Here is a 16,235-nt window from a genome sequence, read left to right as displayed (position 1 = left end):
TTAACCGCAACTCTCGATCCAATCTTTTCCGGCATACGCTACTAACCCATCCTACCCGCTTACGTTTCAGATCCTCAAGAGCGCCATGGTACCACTTCCGGTGGTGATGGTGCATGGTATAAATGTCCTTTAACATCAACATAAATGTACACTCGGATCTGGATGCACACCAGTGGAATCCCTTTTAAGTGAGCAAGCACTGGAAGGAGGCACATTTGAGTAACCTGAGAGGTGGACATGATGTTTCCCACCCTTTTGGTTTCGGTCAGGATTTCCTGCAGGAAAAGGTACTCTGGGTGTAATGTATAAGGCAAAGGGCATTTGTTACAATAACCTACAGTGGACCCTTTAGATCAGGCTTGTGTTCTGATCTTGATGGTCGTGCAGATTATTGAACCTCCGTCCCCTTAGTACCGCACAGACAGAAAGGATACACTGTCTGTGCAATCTTTGAGGCCACAGGTGTGTTGAGCCGTCAATCAGGTAGCAGTAACGCCGGGAGGACCCCTGACCGCTGCAAGGCAATAGTTAATGGTTAAACAGGAGCAGTGCAATTGATACGGGTAGCGGGTAACAATCAGTATTAACAAGGCTTACCCAGGAGTGTTGCAAGTGGGGTCCTAAATGTGGTAAGAGCCACAGAATGTTGGTAGTGGTGAAATAAGCGTTCTGCACGGCTCGAAGGTGGGACACACCTGGGTCTGATGTAGATGGACCAGTAAGGCAAGAAGTTCAAAACCAAGTTCCAAGATTCTAGATTCAGAGAGGATAATCCAAAGGCAGTCCAAGAGAGTTCCAAGGTCAAGGTGCCGGGGAAACAAGGTGGAATCCAAGAAACAGAAATCCGAGGGGCAGGCAAGACAAATCCAAAGGACAGTCCGAGGTCGCAAAATCCGTGATCACAAACAGGTAAACCAAAGCACTACACAATCCTCAAGAGATCAGCTGTGAAGCGCTGTACCCACGTTGCCTAGATGCTTTTAAACTGATTAAGTAACCACGTGATGTGTCTCACGGACGTGTGAGACGTGACGTGATCACGGGACGCTGGATGTTCGTTGCCGTAGGAGTCTGTGGGCGTGACCAACCGTGAGCGCGCCTCCATGGTAACTGCCAGCGAAACAAAGGACGGTAGATGCCGGGGCTACAGGCTGGTACTGCTGGTTCTTTCTATGTGCAGGGACTGCTCTTGTTGTTAGGTGTGGTGTGGGTCTTGTGGTTGTGTGATTCTTAATGAGGCGAGCAACGGGAGATGTGACAGCTTGCTATGAACCCATTCCTTCTGACATTTTGTCTTGAAAACGAGGCAGGACATCACTCCTCCTTTGATTCATTTTTGCACTCAAAGTACAAGAATAATTCACTGGATCTTTTGGGAGTGCAGCCCATTTCAAAGTCCTCTGCCAGTGAAAAGACAGATGGCATTTATTTATTGCATTTGTTACACGCTCAGACACTTCGGTATCACGGCGAGGTTACAGACAGCTTGTTAAACATTTGTCAAAAGACCATTTCAGCGTGGTTCCAGGTATACTTACAACAAAACAGAAGTACAAGGATATTTACAATAAGGCAGAAATACAACACAGGTACAATTTTTTTTTACAAATACTAGGGTGGCGGCTTTATTGGTATTGGTTAAATAACCAGGTTTTTAGCTGTTTTTTAAAGCCTGTTAGGGTTTCCTCTTTTTTGATACCGAGTAGGAGGGAGTTCCAATGTTTTGGGGCTAGATTGTGGAAGCTACCGTCTCCTGCTCTGGTATTTTTGTAGCGGGGCGTTGCTAAAAGCAAGTGGTTATTAGCTCTTAGGGATCTGGTGGATTCTTTTTTGGCTATAGCTTTGTTCAGGTAGATAGGGCCATTTTTATGGAGGCATTTGAAGGTGATGCATAGAGTTTTGAAAAGGACTCTAGCTTTGATAGGCAACCAGTGGTGATCTCTTCTGGTCTTGGAGATGTGATCAGATTTTCTTATTCCTAGGGCGGCCCGCAAGGCTTTGTTTTTTTTATTAGTTGTAATTTATTAAGGTTGGCAATGGATGTACCGAGTAGCAACACATTGCAGTAGTCAAGTTTTGATAAAAATCAAGGCCCTAGCCAGAGTAATGCAGTTAGTAGGGGTCAAAAACTGGTGGCTTAGGACAATTAGTTTGCCGGTCTAAGAGGTAGATTATGAAAGAGTGCTAATGTGTTTAGCCATTGTGAGGTTCATGTCCAAGTAAACTGAAGTTTTTACTTGTTTCAATACAGGTATAGTACCGTCAACATTGATGGAAGAGTAGTCTGGATGGAGAGCACCTATTTTAGACTGGGAACCCACAATGAGAATCTCTGGCTTCTCATCGTTGAGGCAGAGACTATTTAGTGCCATCCAATTTTGTATTATGGCATAGATTTTGTTAATAGTCAGTGTACCTTGGGTATAATTCCCTGAGAGTGGGATAAGGATCAGGGTGTCATCTGCAAAGTTTGTGTAAATGACACCCATGTGGTCTCAAGCTGAGAAGAGAAGCTTTGTGTATGCGTTATCGAGGGTGGGTGAGAGGCAAAAGCCTTGGGGTACTCCAATGGGGACTGGGATGGGGTCTGCAGCTTCTTTGCCTATAGAAACTCTGGAAGTTCGTTCAGCTAGGAACGATTTAATCCACATGGTGGCGTCGGTAGAGAAGTTGAAATCTTTAGCTAGGGTGGAGCAGAGTTTATTGTGATCCACAAGGTTGACTGCTGCGGATAGGTCCAATAAGAGAAGTTTTCATGTGACCCTGATGGTATCCATCTGGACTTTCAGGTCCAGGAGGGTCGTTTCTGTGCTGTGATTGGGTCTGAAGCTGGATTATCTGGTGCCTAGGAGCTGGTTTTGTTCCAGGTGAGCTTGGACTTGATTGTAGGCCATTTTGTCGAGGATTTTAAGTGAAAACAGGACTGTTATTGGCCTGTAATTGGTAGGCACAGAAGGATCTAGGGTCATTTTTTTTAGTAGGGGTGTAACCCAGGCTTCTTTATTACTGGCTGGAACCAGTTTGGCATTAAAGGAGGCATTGACAAAATTGGTTATGATATGTGTGAGTTTATGGGCATATGAATTAACTACTTGCGCTGGGACGGAGTCTCCTTTGCAGTTCGAGGCTTTGAGTTTAAATATGGTGTCAAATACTAATTCTTGGGAGACTGGGGTGAAGAAAAGGGGGTAATAGTATTCTCATTAGAATTCAAGAAGCGGTTGCCAGTGGAGGATTTGTCAGCTAGTAGTTGCCTTTTAGTTGTAATTTTGTTTCGTAGAAGATCAATCTCAGCGGCTAAGGCATCTTGAATGGTGGTGCACCACTCTTTACTGGAATTAGTAGAATGTGTGGGGCGGGTTTTTCCAGTTCTTTCAGGATTTAAAAAGGTTCTTTTGAATCAGACGCAGCGTTACTGATCCGAGCATTATAGGCATTAGCTTTGTGGGTGATAATGGCTATTCTATAGAGTTTGTTCGCCTTCTGGAAGGCTTTTCCAGGCTCTATAGTGGGCTATTTTCTGTGGGCATGCTCGAGGGTGCATTTAGTTCTAAGTATAACTAGGTCATCATTGAACCAGAAGCATGATCGTTTGTCGGTGCGTTTTGTTTTGGTGGTTAAGAGGAGCTACAGCATTGATGGTGGAGGTGAGACAAGTTATGGTAAGCGTCTGCTAGGAGGCAGGGGTTGTCACTGGAAATCGACATGTTATCTAAAGCTTTAGTAAGCATAGGGACTAGATTTCAGGTATAAGCTTACAAGGATTTCTAGTTTCGTAGGTGTTGGTTATTTTAGGTTTGATGAGAGGGGGTTCATCGGAAATAAGGGTGAACTTAATGTTGTGGTGGTCCGTCCAGTCTAGGGCAGGGATTGAATCAATGGTTATGGCAGTATTGAGCGAGAGGATCCAATCTAATGTTCTTCCTTTAATGTGAGTGGGGTCATTCACTAGTTCAATAAAACTCATATCCTTGAGGGAGGAGTATAGAGCTTCTGCTTTAGGGTCTAAGCTATCATTAAATCCTAGGTTCAAATCCCCAAGGATGACGCATTTGGTGTTGGGTTTGATGAGTGGAGCTAATAATAATGGGATGTCTACTTCTGGATGGCTGTTGGAATTGGAAGATCTTTAGATCACCAAGTTAATAGTTGTTTTTTCATTTGTGGCAAATTTGGCTAGAAGTATTTCGTAGCCTGCAATATTTTCAATGGGGCAGGATCTCAGTTGGAGTTTGGTCTTGGCTACGATGGCAACACTGCTAAGAATGGTGTAGTCTGGTGGAATTGCGAGAGGACCAGAGGCTTGGTGAAGCCAGGATTCTGTGACTACTAGGAGGTCTAGTTGTAGTTCTGTGATAAGGTCCTGTATTTCAATGGTGTGAGCTCCTAGAGAATGGGCATTAATGAGGGCACCATGGAAACTGGTAGGAGGTTTCTGCCTGGGGGTATATGACATCATAGGGGTCTCTAGGCACGAAATGAAAACTTGTCTGGTATTAGTTATTGACTTATGGTGGCAGGTGTGCGCCACAGGCGAGGTCTGCCTGAATGATTTCTGGGTCGGGTGCGACGAAGTGGGCATGATACAGGGTTTGTGATCTTAAACAATAGCGTCTAGTCTTACCCAAAATGGTAAGAGTGTGGCTTTCTTCAAGGATGTTGTGCATCTGAGAGCACTCCAATGATCGGGTGTGGTGAGATGTTTAGTGTCAAGAGTAATGGCGTTGGGGCTCTTGACGTGGGAGTGGTTGGGGATAGGTGTAAATGGTGACAGCGAGGGCAGTAAGTGAGTGGGGCATGGAATGGGTCGATGCCGGAAGCAAGCCATTTTGGAGCGGCCATTTTTGTATCCAACATAGTGACTCCCAGAACAGGGTACGTCATACTGGATAATGCAGAAAGGGAACATGATGGTTAACCAGCCTAACATGGTCCAGTGTGGCAGGTGTAAGGTGGGGGGGCGCTTAGCGCATTGAGATACAGCTACGACGTGGTACTGGATAGAAATTGAGTCTAGACTAATCAGGTTGGCCTATGAGGTCGGCTGTAGGTAGTTGCTTCCTAAGTGGCACAGTGAGGGGGTGGTCTATAAAGGTAATGACTTGCTGTAGCAAGAGCTGTTGAGGAGGCACTATACCAACATTTCAAAGCATAGCAGAGTCATGTAAGCGGGTGATACAATTTGAGAGGCTAAGGTGCAGCATACCGACATTTCTATGTGCAACATGGGCAAGGAGGCAAATGATTCAGTTATACAGCTTTCAGTTATTAGTTTATAAAAGCATAGGATACGGTTGGTTGAAGAAGGCACTATACCAACATTTCAAAAGTGCAGCACAGACATGCATAAATGTAGTTCAATTTGAGTCGCTAAGGAGTAGTAAGACGGCATTACTATGTGCGACATTGGCAAGAAGAGCATGTGAATTCAGTTATGCATTTCATAGTGAAGGGCAGACAGCGCTAAGCATAGTGAAGAGTGGAAATGCCCCTGTATGCGGCTCGTGTGTGTGCATGTGTTAGGCAGGAAGGGAGACAAAGGTAGGGATGGTAGGTGAGGCGGCTACGGCTTGCACAGCAACTTTTGGAATGGCCAAGGTAACAGTAGTCGTGATCGCGGGGAGCAATAACATCTGCAATGGGTACTAGGTGAGCAGCTACAGCGATGCTAATAGAGCGGCATCGTCAAAAACATGTATGGCAAGTACAATAATTGCAATTAGGCAGTAGGTGTTATAGGGCAACAGGTACAGTATAACGTGTGGTGGAGTGTCCGGAGACGATCGCAGAAGAGCTACAGTTATAGTATATTATGCAGTGAGGTGGCTCAGCTGGGAGAGGCACAAACTATTACTGGGCAGTAAACAATACAAAGGCAACTCAGATTAGGGTCAGGGTGGCAGAGAAGTTCCAGCCTTTAGGAAGAGTTAATACGGGAAAGTAGACGTACCTATCGACCTGTAAGTCTAAGACAGGTTGCCGTGCATCCATGCGCACAACCGGCGCAAAACAGGGCCCTTAGCTGTGGCCCTTAGCCGTGGCCCTTCGCCAGAAGGGCTGCAGCTGGCTTCTTCCACCTACCTGTGGAGACGAGCAAAGAAATGAGGCAACAATGATCATAGCTTCGTACAGACTGCAGGCGGCCATTTCAGGATCAGGTTTCCTCGTTTGCAGGGTCCGGAATTTGTATTTAAACAAAAGTAATGCACGTGTATAATCGTGCTACAGACTACAGCTTCTGGGGTCAGGGTGCCTAACATGCTTTTGCGCAAGGCCTGGAACCGTGTGGATAGCCGACTCGGATATTTGCTGGGAAGTAGAGGGCTGCTCCTGCACCAGCGGTTTGTCGCAGGAAGGGAGAAGGGCGCCTGTCCTCTCCGTAAGAAAAGCGGGAATGGGAGGGAAGTGCTCCGTCCCCTCAACGAATTCCAGGACCCGTGGGGGTGATCTACCGTGGAAACAAAGAAAAAATAAGGTGATGGTACATTATTTAAAACTGGTGCTCACAGTTGACCCTTACCAGGGTTGCACAAATAGTACAAATTACTAAACAGTTGTTGATATTTTCAATCAATTGGTCAAAAAAACCAGTCGATTAAAGTTTACTGAGAGAAATGTTTAATTCACATTTCAGTTTTCATATATTAATTTTGCTCTTTTCAATGAGGCATCCCATGAATACGTGGAACTATTAGTGAGTTAGTACATATGCCTATGCATTTCGGTCTGTGACCATCTTCAGGGCCGTACTAATATCTAATTTCACAACTCTGTAATTGAGTAGAACACCACTACATTACAATTATAAATGTATACATGTAAATTAAAAAACATACCCCATGTCGATCCGGATTTATGAAGATGAAAAAAAGAAAAAGAGGAACAGGAGCAAGGATTATAAAAAATGTTGTTCAAGATTGACAACCCACAGTTCTGTGTTATTCTTATCCACATCTTGTACCTCATGTGTTGTAAACGTTCACCAAGAGAATGCATGTTTTCTTACATCATCCAGTGCCGCTGTTGAATGTGAGAGATGAAGACTATCAGTGTGCTGTGAAGTACACAGGCCATATTTACTTTTGTTTTATCAGGAACGCTTACCTGCGAGTAACGAAACAGCAGTCTGGACCTGGGCGCATTTGCGTGCAAACGCGAAAGGCGCGCGGGTTCGGACGCTTTACTGAAATGTCCATGGCAACAGGGGCGGGGCGACGGGGAGAGAAGTGGGACTGTCGCTATGGAAACATTAATGTTCAAAGATCAAGTGCATACAGATGACAATAATGCTTATTATAACCGCGCAATCACGTCAGTGATCGGGTAAACAAGTGAGTCTATTTTAGTGAAATGATGCCAATCGTGCTATTATTTACGTACACACAATGAGTAAATAAATATTTCGATGCTCCTGTAAACATATTAGAATGCACTCAAGGCCAGTGCGTTGTGATGCACACAAGGTTTTACATACACACAAGGCCAGTGCGCTGTGATGCACACAAGGTTTTACGTACACACAATGAGTAAATCAGTGTCTCGATGCTCCTGTAAAATGTATATTAGAATGCACTCAAGACCAGTGCGTAGTGATGCATCCAAGCTATAATGGAGCCACGAAAAACCAGTACAAATGAATGAATATGGAAAGCGATGTATGGGGAATCTCAGTGTTTCACAAACATGATTCATTGTTTCCGTTCAAGATCCGCTGTAGTGTAATAGGAGGTAACAACATTAGATTCCTACTTGTATACCTGATATAATGACCGGGGTGCACTCCAAAAATTGTCCTACAATTGACAGTGGTGATTAAGTATTTTGTTAATATCTGTTACTGGAAGAAGACATGTACATTCAAATCTAAGACAATCAATATAAAGCCAGCTAGCAACCTACACCAGTATTTAGAGCAACATCTCCAAATCCTCAGAAAATACAAATTACAATAAATGAAACAAAGTTCCCAATGTTCTGGTTAGGATCACCCATTTGTGTCTTCCTTATTTAGAGGAAGCACATATATTAATCTCTTCGTTGATGCCTTTTGGTGTCAAGGCACTCAATCTGTCAATCAAAAATGTCTCTCATTGATCAAGTCTTTTTTGTAAATCTTCATGCTTCTCTCTTCTGTGGATCTTCCAAAATCACAAACTTTGAGACAAATTATGTTTTTTTGCTTTGCCAATGTTTGGCCACTGCTCAGTTTGCATTTCCATTCCTAATGCAGGATCTATGCTCATTCCACCTCGTCTTTGTTGTGCGTTGTGTCTGTCCAACGTAATATAACCCGCATGGGCATTTGATCCCATAGATCATTCCTGATGTATCACACGTAGCACAATCTTTAAGTTTAATCTTCTCTCCAGAATAAGGATTTATGGCGTCACCTTTCATGATATAACTACAGTTGCTGCAGTTCAAACATGGGAATGTGCCTATGTGATTAGTTTGTTTTTTCTTTTATGGTGTCTGGTATGGATCAACCTATCTTTGAGGTTGGCACTTCGTTGATAAGCAAAGGTAGGGGTTTCCTTAAACAGGTGTTCCACTCTTGTTACATGTGACTGTATTCCAGTTTTTCTTTACGATGGCCTTAATACGATTACTTTGGCGTGAATATTTTGATACAAAGAGCAGTGGTTTAGTGGTCTCCTTCTCACTTCTTTTAGGTGTGAGCAGATCATCTCTGTTTTGTCTGGCTGTGCGTAGCTCTGCAGATGTTACTTCCTCCTCTGAATAGCCTCTTGCCAGGAATGTTTTGCCCATTTCTTAACTGCCATCTCATAATTTCTCTGGTTGCTGACTAATCTCTTGACTCTGAGCATTTGGCTGTATGGAAGATTTTTTGATCAGGCTGGGTTGATGGAAGCTTAGTCTATGTAACAAGCTGTTTCTGTCCATGCTTTTACGATAAATTGTTGTCTGGTATTCTGTTTCTGAGGCCTTAATCTCCACATCTAAGAAGTGTATGGATTCACGTGAGTACTCATAAGTAAACTGTATACGTGGATCAATGCTGTTGATGTAGCCAAAAAATGCAAGGAGTTGTGTTTCTGTGCTTTTCCATATACCAAAGATGTCATCGATATATCGAATCCATATAATCAAATCTTGATTCCATAGATGATTAGAAAGGATGTGGTGGGTCTCAAATTTGTGCATAAACGCATTTGCACATGAGGGGGCCATAGTTGCCCCCATTGCTGTTCCTGCAAATTGCAAATAATATGCATTCTTGTATTGAAAGTAGGAATTATTGCTAATGAATTCTAGTTGTGCCATGATGAATTCTTTTCGGGCAGGTATTTCATCTGCTTCCAGAAGTATCCATTCCATTGCTTCTCTACCGAGATTATGAGGGATTGACGTATAGAGACTCTTGACGTCTACTGTGAAAAGAATGTTGTCATATGGGAATAGATTTCAGATGTTGTAGGAAATGTGTCTTTAATGTACGTGCTGGTTTTCTGAATCAAGGGTTGTAGAAAATAGTCAATATACTTTCCAAGTGGTTCCAGGATGCTGTTAATACCTGCTACTATTGGTCTTCCCGGCGGTTTCTACATGTCCTTCTGCATCTTGGGAAGGGTGTAGAAGTGGGGAATCTTTGGGTGTGCGTTTATCAGAAATTTCTTTGCGTTATGATTTATCCATTGAAGTTCTTCTGCTTTCTCTAAAAGTTTCTCCAAGTTACTTCGAATTTCTTCGGTAGGGTCCGAATCTAGTGGAGCGTAGGTATTGGTGTCATTGAGTTGTCTCATGCATTCTTCCTCGTAATCACTGGTATTTAAGCGGACCAACCCACCTCCTTTGTCTGCAAATCTGATTGTTAGAGTCATCTCCATATAAATCTCTTATCAGTTTCAGCTCATGCCGTTTCATGTTTTGATTCTTGGATTGTTAAAATTTAACTTTCTCTAGGTCCCTTGTCACCTGTTTTTGGAAGAGGTCTACAGATGGAACAGTTATTGGTGGAATGAAGTGTAACGCTCACCTGATTCCCGCAGAGGCGCCGGTCTTGACTGGGTGAATGCCGTATCTTCAAAGGTGATGTGTAACACACGGTTGGCTCTTTGGGCTGGACCTCTGTGCACTGTATGTCTGACTCGAAGAGTAAGATGTCTGCAGATAGAAAATATGGGATTAATGAACTGGGGTTATTGGGTGCCTCTCTCCTCCTCCCTTTCTCTTCTCCTGTAGAACCCCAAAGGTTAACGCCCTCACCTTAGGTAAGTGAACGCCGAGCTCTCCATCTGCCTCGGGGCAGGGTGCCGTAACCAGTTTCTTCACTGGATAAGGGTGCAGGCCTCTTGACCTCAGAGGACTGCTGTCCGTCGTTAACTGCACGAACGGTAAATTCTGGGCACTTCAAATGTCTTAAAAGTCTTTTGTAATGATATCTCTTGTTTTGCAGGGTTCCGGCGATGGCGGATGGCGGGCTGATGAGAGTTGAGGATCGAACCCGCGTGAGGAATAGAAGCGCCTGTAAGCATGTAAGTAAGCGCTTGTAGCCTGCTTCACGATGCGCACCAACTGTCCCTTTTATCTTGCAGGTACAAGTTCGGAGCTTTAGAGAAGCTGAAGGGTGCTGGAATACCCACTGGATTCGGCGTGGGAAGGAGTAATGGCACGTGAGTAATAAAGTTGCCCAATGTCTTTAAACGCACCTTCTTTTGTCTTTCAGATGCGGGATGCAGCGCCAAAGGCCTCCGGAGCGTGCGAAGAGCTGGTAAGCTTTTGTCTTTCAGATGCAGGAATGCAGCGCGAGGCGTTGGTGACAGCCGATGGACCAGGTAAGAGATGCGCTGCCACTGAAGACTGTAGTGCTAACCTGTTCTTTCTTTGTCTTTACAGGTGCTGCTGCAGACTGGATTCCAGGATGGTAAGCCTTTGTTCCCTTAGGCCCAGGATCAGAAGCAGAAGACACGATGAGCGTTCTGCTGCAGAGAATGCAGAATAACGCAAAGCAAGATTCATCCATTGGGTGTGGTTTAAATAGCCTCCTGTAGTGCTTAGGTGTCTCCTTCCACAGCCTCGCCTAGGTGAGAAAAGAGTTCCTGCTTTCCAGAAGAGTTCCAGTGTTCTGAACCTAGGGAGTGGCTCCTGCCCCACCCAACAGGAAAAGTAATCCCAAACAGAAGAGGATCAGGGGCTCAACTGGCAGGTAAGTAAGCAGCATGGTCTGCTGCAGGCAAGTCCACCCAAGCATTATGAGCCCGTCGCTTCCAGCGCTGGGACTGGGCATTTTTATGAGCCTGGTGCCACTGGCGCCAGGACAGGGTCCAAAAGGTCCCAATTGGGACTGGCTGGCACTCGGAACCGGGGTTATGGGTCTGCTTCCAAGGGAGTCGGGCAAGTCCTGATCTTTTGGAAGCAGAGATCATGACATGAAGTTGCTCTTTCCTCGAAATTCTTTAAGGTCTAAACCGTCTGTGACTCCTTGGTAGTTTTCTTCTAGTTTGCTAAAGAACACTTAGCTTCATTTTACGGAGCAGTTTATATAGTTCAATTTTAGAATCAAATAGGGTGCTGTCATAGGTTGGGACAAAGCTGAGTCCTTTCTGTAAGATTTTGGTTTCACTTGAGGTCAGGATTCTCAAAGATAGATTGATCACTATACTTTCTTCTGTTGTAACCTCGTGTTGGGTCTGTCTGTTTTTTTTTCCCCCTGCGTGTTCTCTTCTTCCTTCCCCTAAAAAAGGCGCTCGATCTCCGTTAGGTGTTTCCATCGTATCGGTCGGTTATAATAAGCATTATTGTCAACCTGTACGCATAGGATCTTTGAACATTAATGTTTCCATTGCGATAGTCCCACCTCTCTGTGTACTCACGCAGAGAGGTGGGACCGGTGTTGTACGTGCAGCCACATTTGCACGGCTCCCCGTCGCCCCGCCCCCATTGCCATGGACATTTCAGTAAAGCGTCCAAACCCACGCAAATGTGCACACAAATGCGCCCGGGTCCAGACTGCTGTTTCTTTACTCGCAGGTAAGCGTTCCTGATAAAACAAAGTAAATATGGCCCGTGTACTTCACAGCAGACTGATAGTCTTTATCTCTCACATTCAACAGCGGCACTGGCTGATGTAAGAAAACACACATTCTCTTGGAGAACTTTTACAACACACGAGGTACAAGATATGGATATGAACAACATAGAACTGTGGGTGGTCAATCTTGAACAACATTTTTTATAATCCTTGCTCCTGTTTCTCGCTTTCTTTTTTTCATCTTCATAAATCCGGATCGACATGGGGTATGTGTTTTAATTTACATGTATACATTTATAATTGTAATGTAGTGTGTTGTCCTACTCAATTACACTGAGTTGTGAAATTAGATATTAGTATAGCCCTGAACATGGTCACAGACTGAAATGCATATGTACTAACTCACTAATAGTTCCGCGTATTCATGGGATGCCTCATTTAAAAGAGCAAAATTAATATATGTAAACTGAAATGTGAATTAAACATTTCTCAGTAAACTTTAATCGACTGTTTTTTTTGACCAATTGATTGGTGAAAATAACAACTGTTTAGTAATTTTGTACAACCCTGGTAAGGGTCAACTGTGAGCACCAGTTTTAAATAAGGTACCATCACCTTGCTCATTTATACATCAATTGAACTTTTTGATAGAACAGATTCCGTAGTGCCCACCTACACTCCGTTTTGGTGATCTACTGTGGACCAAGGCCTGCCTCTCTGCTGGCTGCTCAGGAACCAGGCTCCAATTCACTGGAGGTGAAGGATCCCTCCCGGCGCCATCCAACTTCTTGGAGGAGACGCAGAACTCAGCTGGTCCCTGGAGACCCTAGGTTAGGGCCCCCCAGCAACCCATAAATCAAGGAAGCTCTAGTTCCTGATGCATCAAACCACTTGTGAGCTGTAAGGACCACTGTGCATCACCTGTCCATTTAGAGCTTCTTCGTGCCACTGCTGCTTGTTAACCGCAACAGGTTTTGGACACATATCGCAAAGTTCCCGAAACCAGACGCCAAATCACTGCTTCAGAATGCACCTTGAAGTTCGGCTTGATGCTGTTGCAACTCAACAACAAAACAAGGCATTTGAAGAATGTCAGTGTCCTGGTCCATTTTAAAAAGGACTGCAGTGAGTTAAACACCCTCTCCAACTTGATCTTTAAAGACATCCTCGAAGTGACTTTGTTGCCAATCTATTGCCTGAACACCCCTTCTCATCTATGCCAAAGTGCCCTTTCACAAAACTCTGCATGTCTCTTTCAGAGGTGGGGTTTTCTAGTGTTTTCCAATTAGATGATTGTATTTTACTGTTGGATTACAAGTCTATATGCTTATAGAGCCATTAAAAAGACATTTTATTTCAAGATTTCAAGATCACTGTACTGATGCTGTTTGGGTTGCTACTATTATCACCTCACACCCAGCCAACCCTACAGATAACTGGTGTATCAGCCACTTTTACTTCCTAAAAATGTGAAATTGATCCCAACAAAGTATAATAGGGTGTAAAAATACTTGCAACAAATAGGAAACCGACACATTGGAGCATGACCCCAAGCATCCACCAACACCAGTCTGTAGATTTGTATAGATCAGTAGTACACACAGCCTCACAGGAAGAAGCTCTGCTAACATTACTCATATCTGACGAGGTAAACATTTTATTGCGCAAATAACTATTTATTACAAAAACTTTTTTTACAGTCAAAACATTTTTACTCGTATATTAAACACTCCATTTGGAATGGGACTTACTTTTTTTACTCCCTAAAAATTCAGTTCACTTCACATTACTAGTCCCGACGGCGCAGGAAGCAGGCGTCAAATTCAGAAACTCCCTATTCTCGTGGAGTCCCACATGACTACATGGGAGTGGGGAGAAGCAAGCACCGGCACTGTTGGTAACGGTGCTTCGTGAAAAGTCCACATGCAGGGCCATTGCACCCAGGTCTGACACTGCTGGGCACAATAACCCCTGCAGGGAGACCGGCACCCTTGTTTCCGGACCGCCACACTTGGAATGAGGCCCATTGTGTTCCTACATTCCAATACAGAAAGTTCCATTGCCCGTTTGTCCTGCCTATATATCCACCACAAGGACAGGTGATAATGTGTAGCCCACATTGCTGGTATTACAACTAGTGACGTTTCTTGGAGGCCAAAGGGTAGAAAGCACATATGCGTGATGCAGCTTTGTGTGCACAGACTGTACATGATCTGCAAGGAGCTCCCTAATAAGTGGTGCATGAGACCAAAGAGCACTTTTTTCTGGTTGTCATTTGTTAGTGTGGACTAGATCATCTTTTATATTATGCCTGCATTTGATTGCAAATTTAGGTTTTGTTAATATTTGTGTACTTATTTATTATTGGCCAGAGTTTCAGAATCTTTTTCAATTTGTTTATTTAAAGAGTATATAACCAAGGATGACTGTTAGGGGTGGTGTGGCGACGATGTGGTAGGCAGCTGAACTTCGGAGCTCCGTCAAGATCCTGAGACCAAATGAGTCAAACTGGTGACATCTGAAGAAATCGCAGCCAAAACACGACAGGAGGGTGCATTAAGTTCCAGAACACACTGGTGAGGATTTCTGTGCAAAATCAGAGTCCGAGCTGGCCAGAACAAAACAGAGAAGAGTAGCGCAGACCTGCACCGCCGACTTCAAAATGGCAGCTGCAAGCAGAGTGGTGTACTGAGGAGGCTGAGCGGCCGCGGTGCACGGACGATCCAGTGACGACAAGGACACAAGGCTCAGAGGTGCCCGACCTAAGCGGTCCACGACACAGCAGCTCAAGCGAGCTACAGCGCACATCGGTCGCCGGACCAGTGAGCACCGCCGGACCAGATTTTAGGAAGCGGCCCGACAACTACCTCACCAGAGCAGCAGGGCAAGCAACCCAGTGCCTGGGTGGATGCTCCGAGTGGCCCTGAAAGCAGAGGTGCACGCACCTGGACTCCCAGGACTTAATCTCCCGCGGCGGGGATCACCCGTAGCCCACGTCGTCCATCTGGGGAGGCAGCCGAGTCTTTCCCGCCCCAGCCGGACACACAGGGGCTGAAACAACTTCCACTCCCCACACCACGCACAGAGACCGGATGGGCCCAGCAGGAGTCGAGCCAAGACCATAAGTGATGCCGGCCCACCCGCCATGCAGGGCGACAATGCACCGAAACACAGGAACTGTGCCTTTGGAGTGCTGCGCTGCACTGGCGGCCATGACAGCGCTCAGTGGCGAATTAAGACACCGGAAGGGCCCAGTGCAGCAGCAGGTCCCCCTGACAGACAGGATAACATCGTCAAGCGCAGGTGAGCAACAAGAGCCCCGATTGGGACGCATAGCACTGCAGACCTCTCAAATAGAAGGATTCGATGTGGGAGGCCGCAATCCACTGCCAGCCTACACCGGTCTGGATACGTATGGAGCCATGGATTTGTGTTTGCTAGGCTTCACCTGGGACGCACATCTGTGTAATACCAAGCCTCTGGCCTGTCCACGGGCTCAAGGCATCTTATTGGAGAGCTAGACACTTCACTAACCCACAGGCGCGGTCGCTGCGCAAAAGATCGCACGACGCAGGTGACCAGGCCGAGCACTGCATGGACCCCCTCTGGCAGAGTGGGAAAGAAGGAAAGAGCACTGCAAGGAGTAACAAACTCTCTACACCAGCTGTCAGGGTGGAGTAGACTGTACGGGTGCTGACCCGCTTATGGGTGCAGTCAGGGAGCTGACAGTGCCTCCCGGTCCGTCAATTATACCGGCCGATATCACTGCTGAACACAGATGCTAAAGTGTATACGAGAGTCCTGGCAATGCAAATGGAGGAGATAATGCCCCGTCTGAACCATCCTGACCAAGGGGGCTTCATAAAAAGGGAGGCAAGGGGCTGATGCGCAAGACCCTGGATATTATGGAGCACACCAGAGGTCTCGATGGGGATCACGCACTCCTCGGTACGCACTCCTCGGTATGGACTCTGAGAAGGCCTTCGATAGGGTGGAGTGGGGCTTCCTCTGGGCTGTACTGAGGAACATGGGATTTGGGGATAGGTTTATACGCCGAGTCCAGGGCCTATATAGCACTCTGAGGGGAAAAATAGCGGTGAACAATAAGCTCTCCGGGGAGCTTGTGATATCCAGGGGGACCAGGCAGGGATGCCCTCTATCACCCCCTCCTCGATGCTCTATTGAACCACTATCTAACATCATAAGGCAAGATAAATCAATTAAGTGGATTAGGGTAGGGGAA

The 16,235-nt window shown here is 45.4% G+C and overlaps 1 protein-coding gene across 4 annotated transcripts in view; it reads right to left on the bottom strand.

Annotated features, from left to right (window-relative positions):
• The window catches only part of LOC138570755 (SURP and G-patch domain-containing protein 2-like), a 1,010,309-nt gene that overhangs the window by 866,723 nt on the left and 127,351 nt on the right, over positions 1 to 16,235 (bottom strand). Inside the window, exon 1 of one of the 4 annotated variants that reach the window (XM_069649144.1) lies at positions 598 to 696. The exons of the other annotated variants lie outside the window; for them this stretch is intronic. The gene's annotated coding sequence lies outside the window, so the exon portion shown is untranslated. Of the gene's footprint in view, positions 1 to 597; positions 697 to 16,235 lie in introns of those variants that run through there. 4 annotated transcript variants of the gene reach the window in all.

Source organism: Ambystoma mexicanum, chromosome 1p, assembly GCF_040938575.1.
Source record: "Ambystoma mexicanum isolate Mex_15411 chromosome 1p, UKY_AmexF1_1, whole genome shotgun sequence".
NCBI classification, from domain to species: domain Eukaryota; kingdom Metazoa; phylum Chordata; class Amphibia; order Caudata; family Ambystomatidae; genus Ambystoma; species Ambystoma mexicanum.
This window is presented reverse-complemented; position numbering and strand designations above follow the sequence as displayed.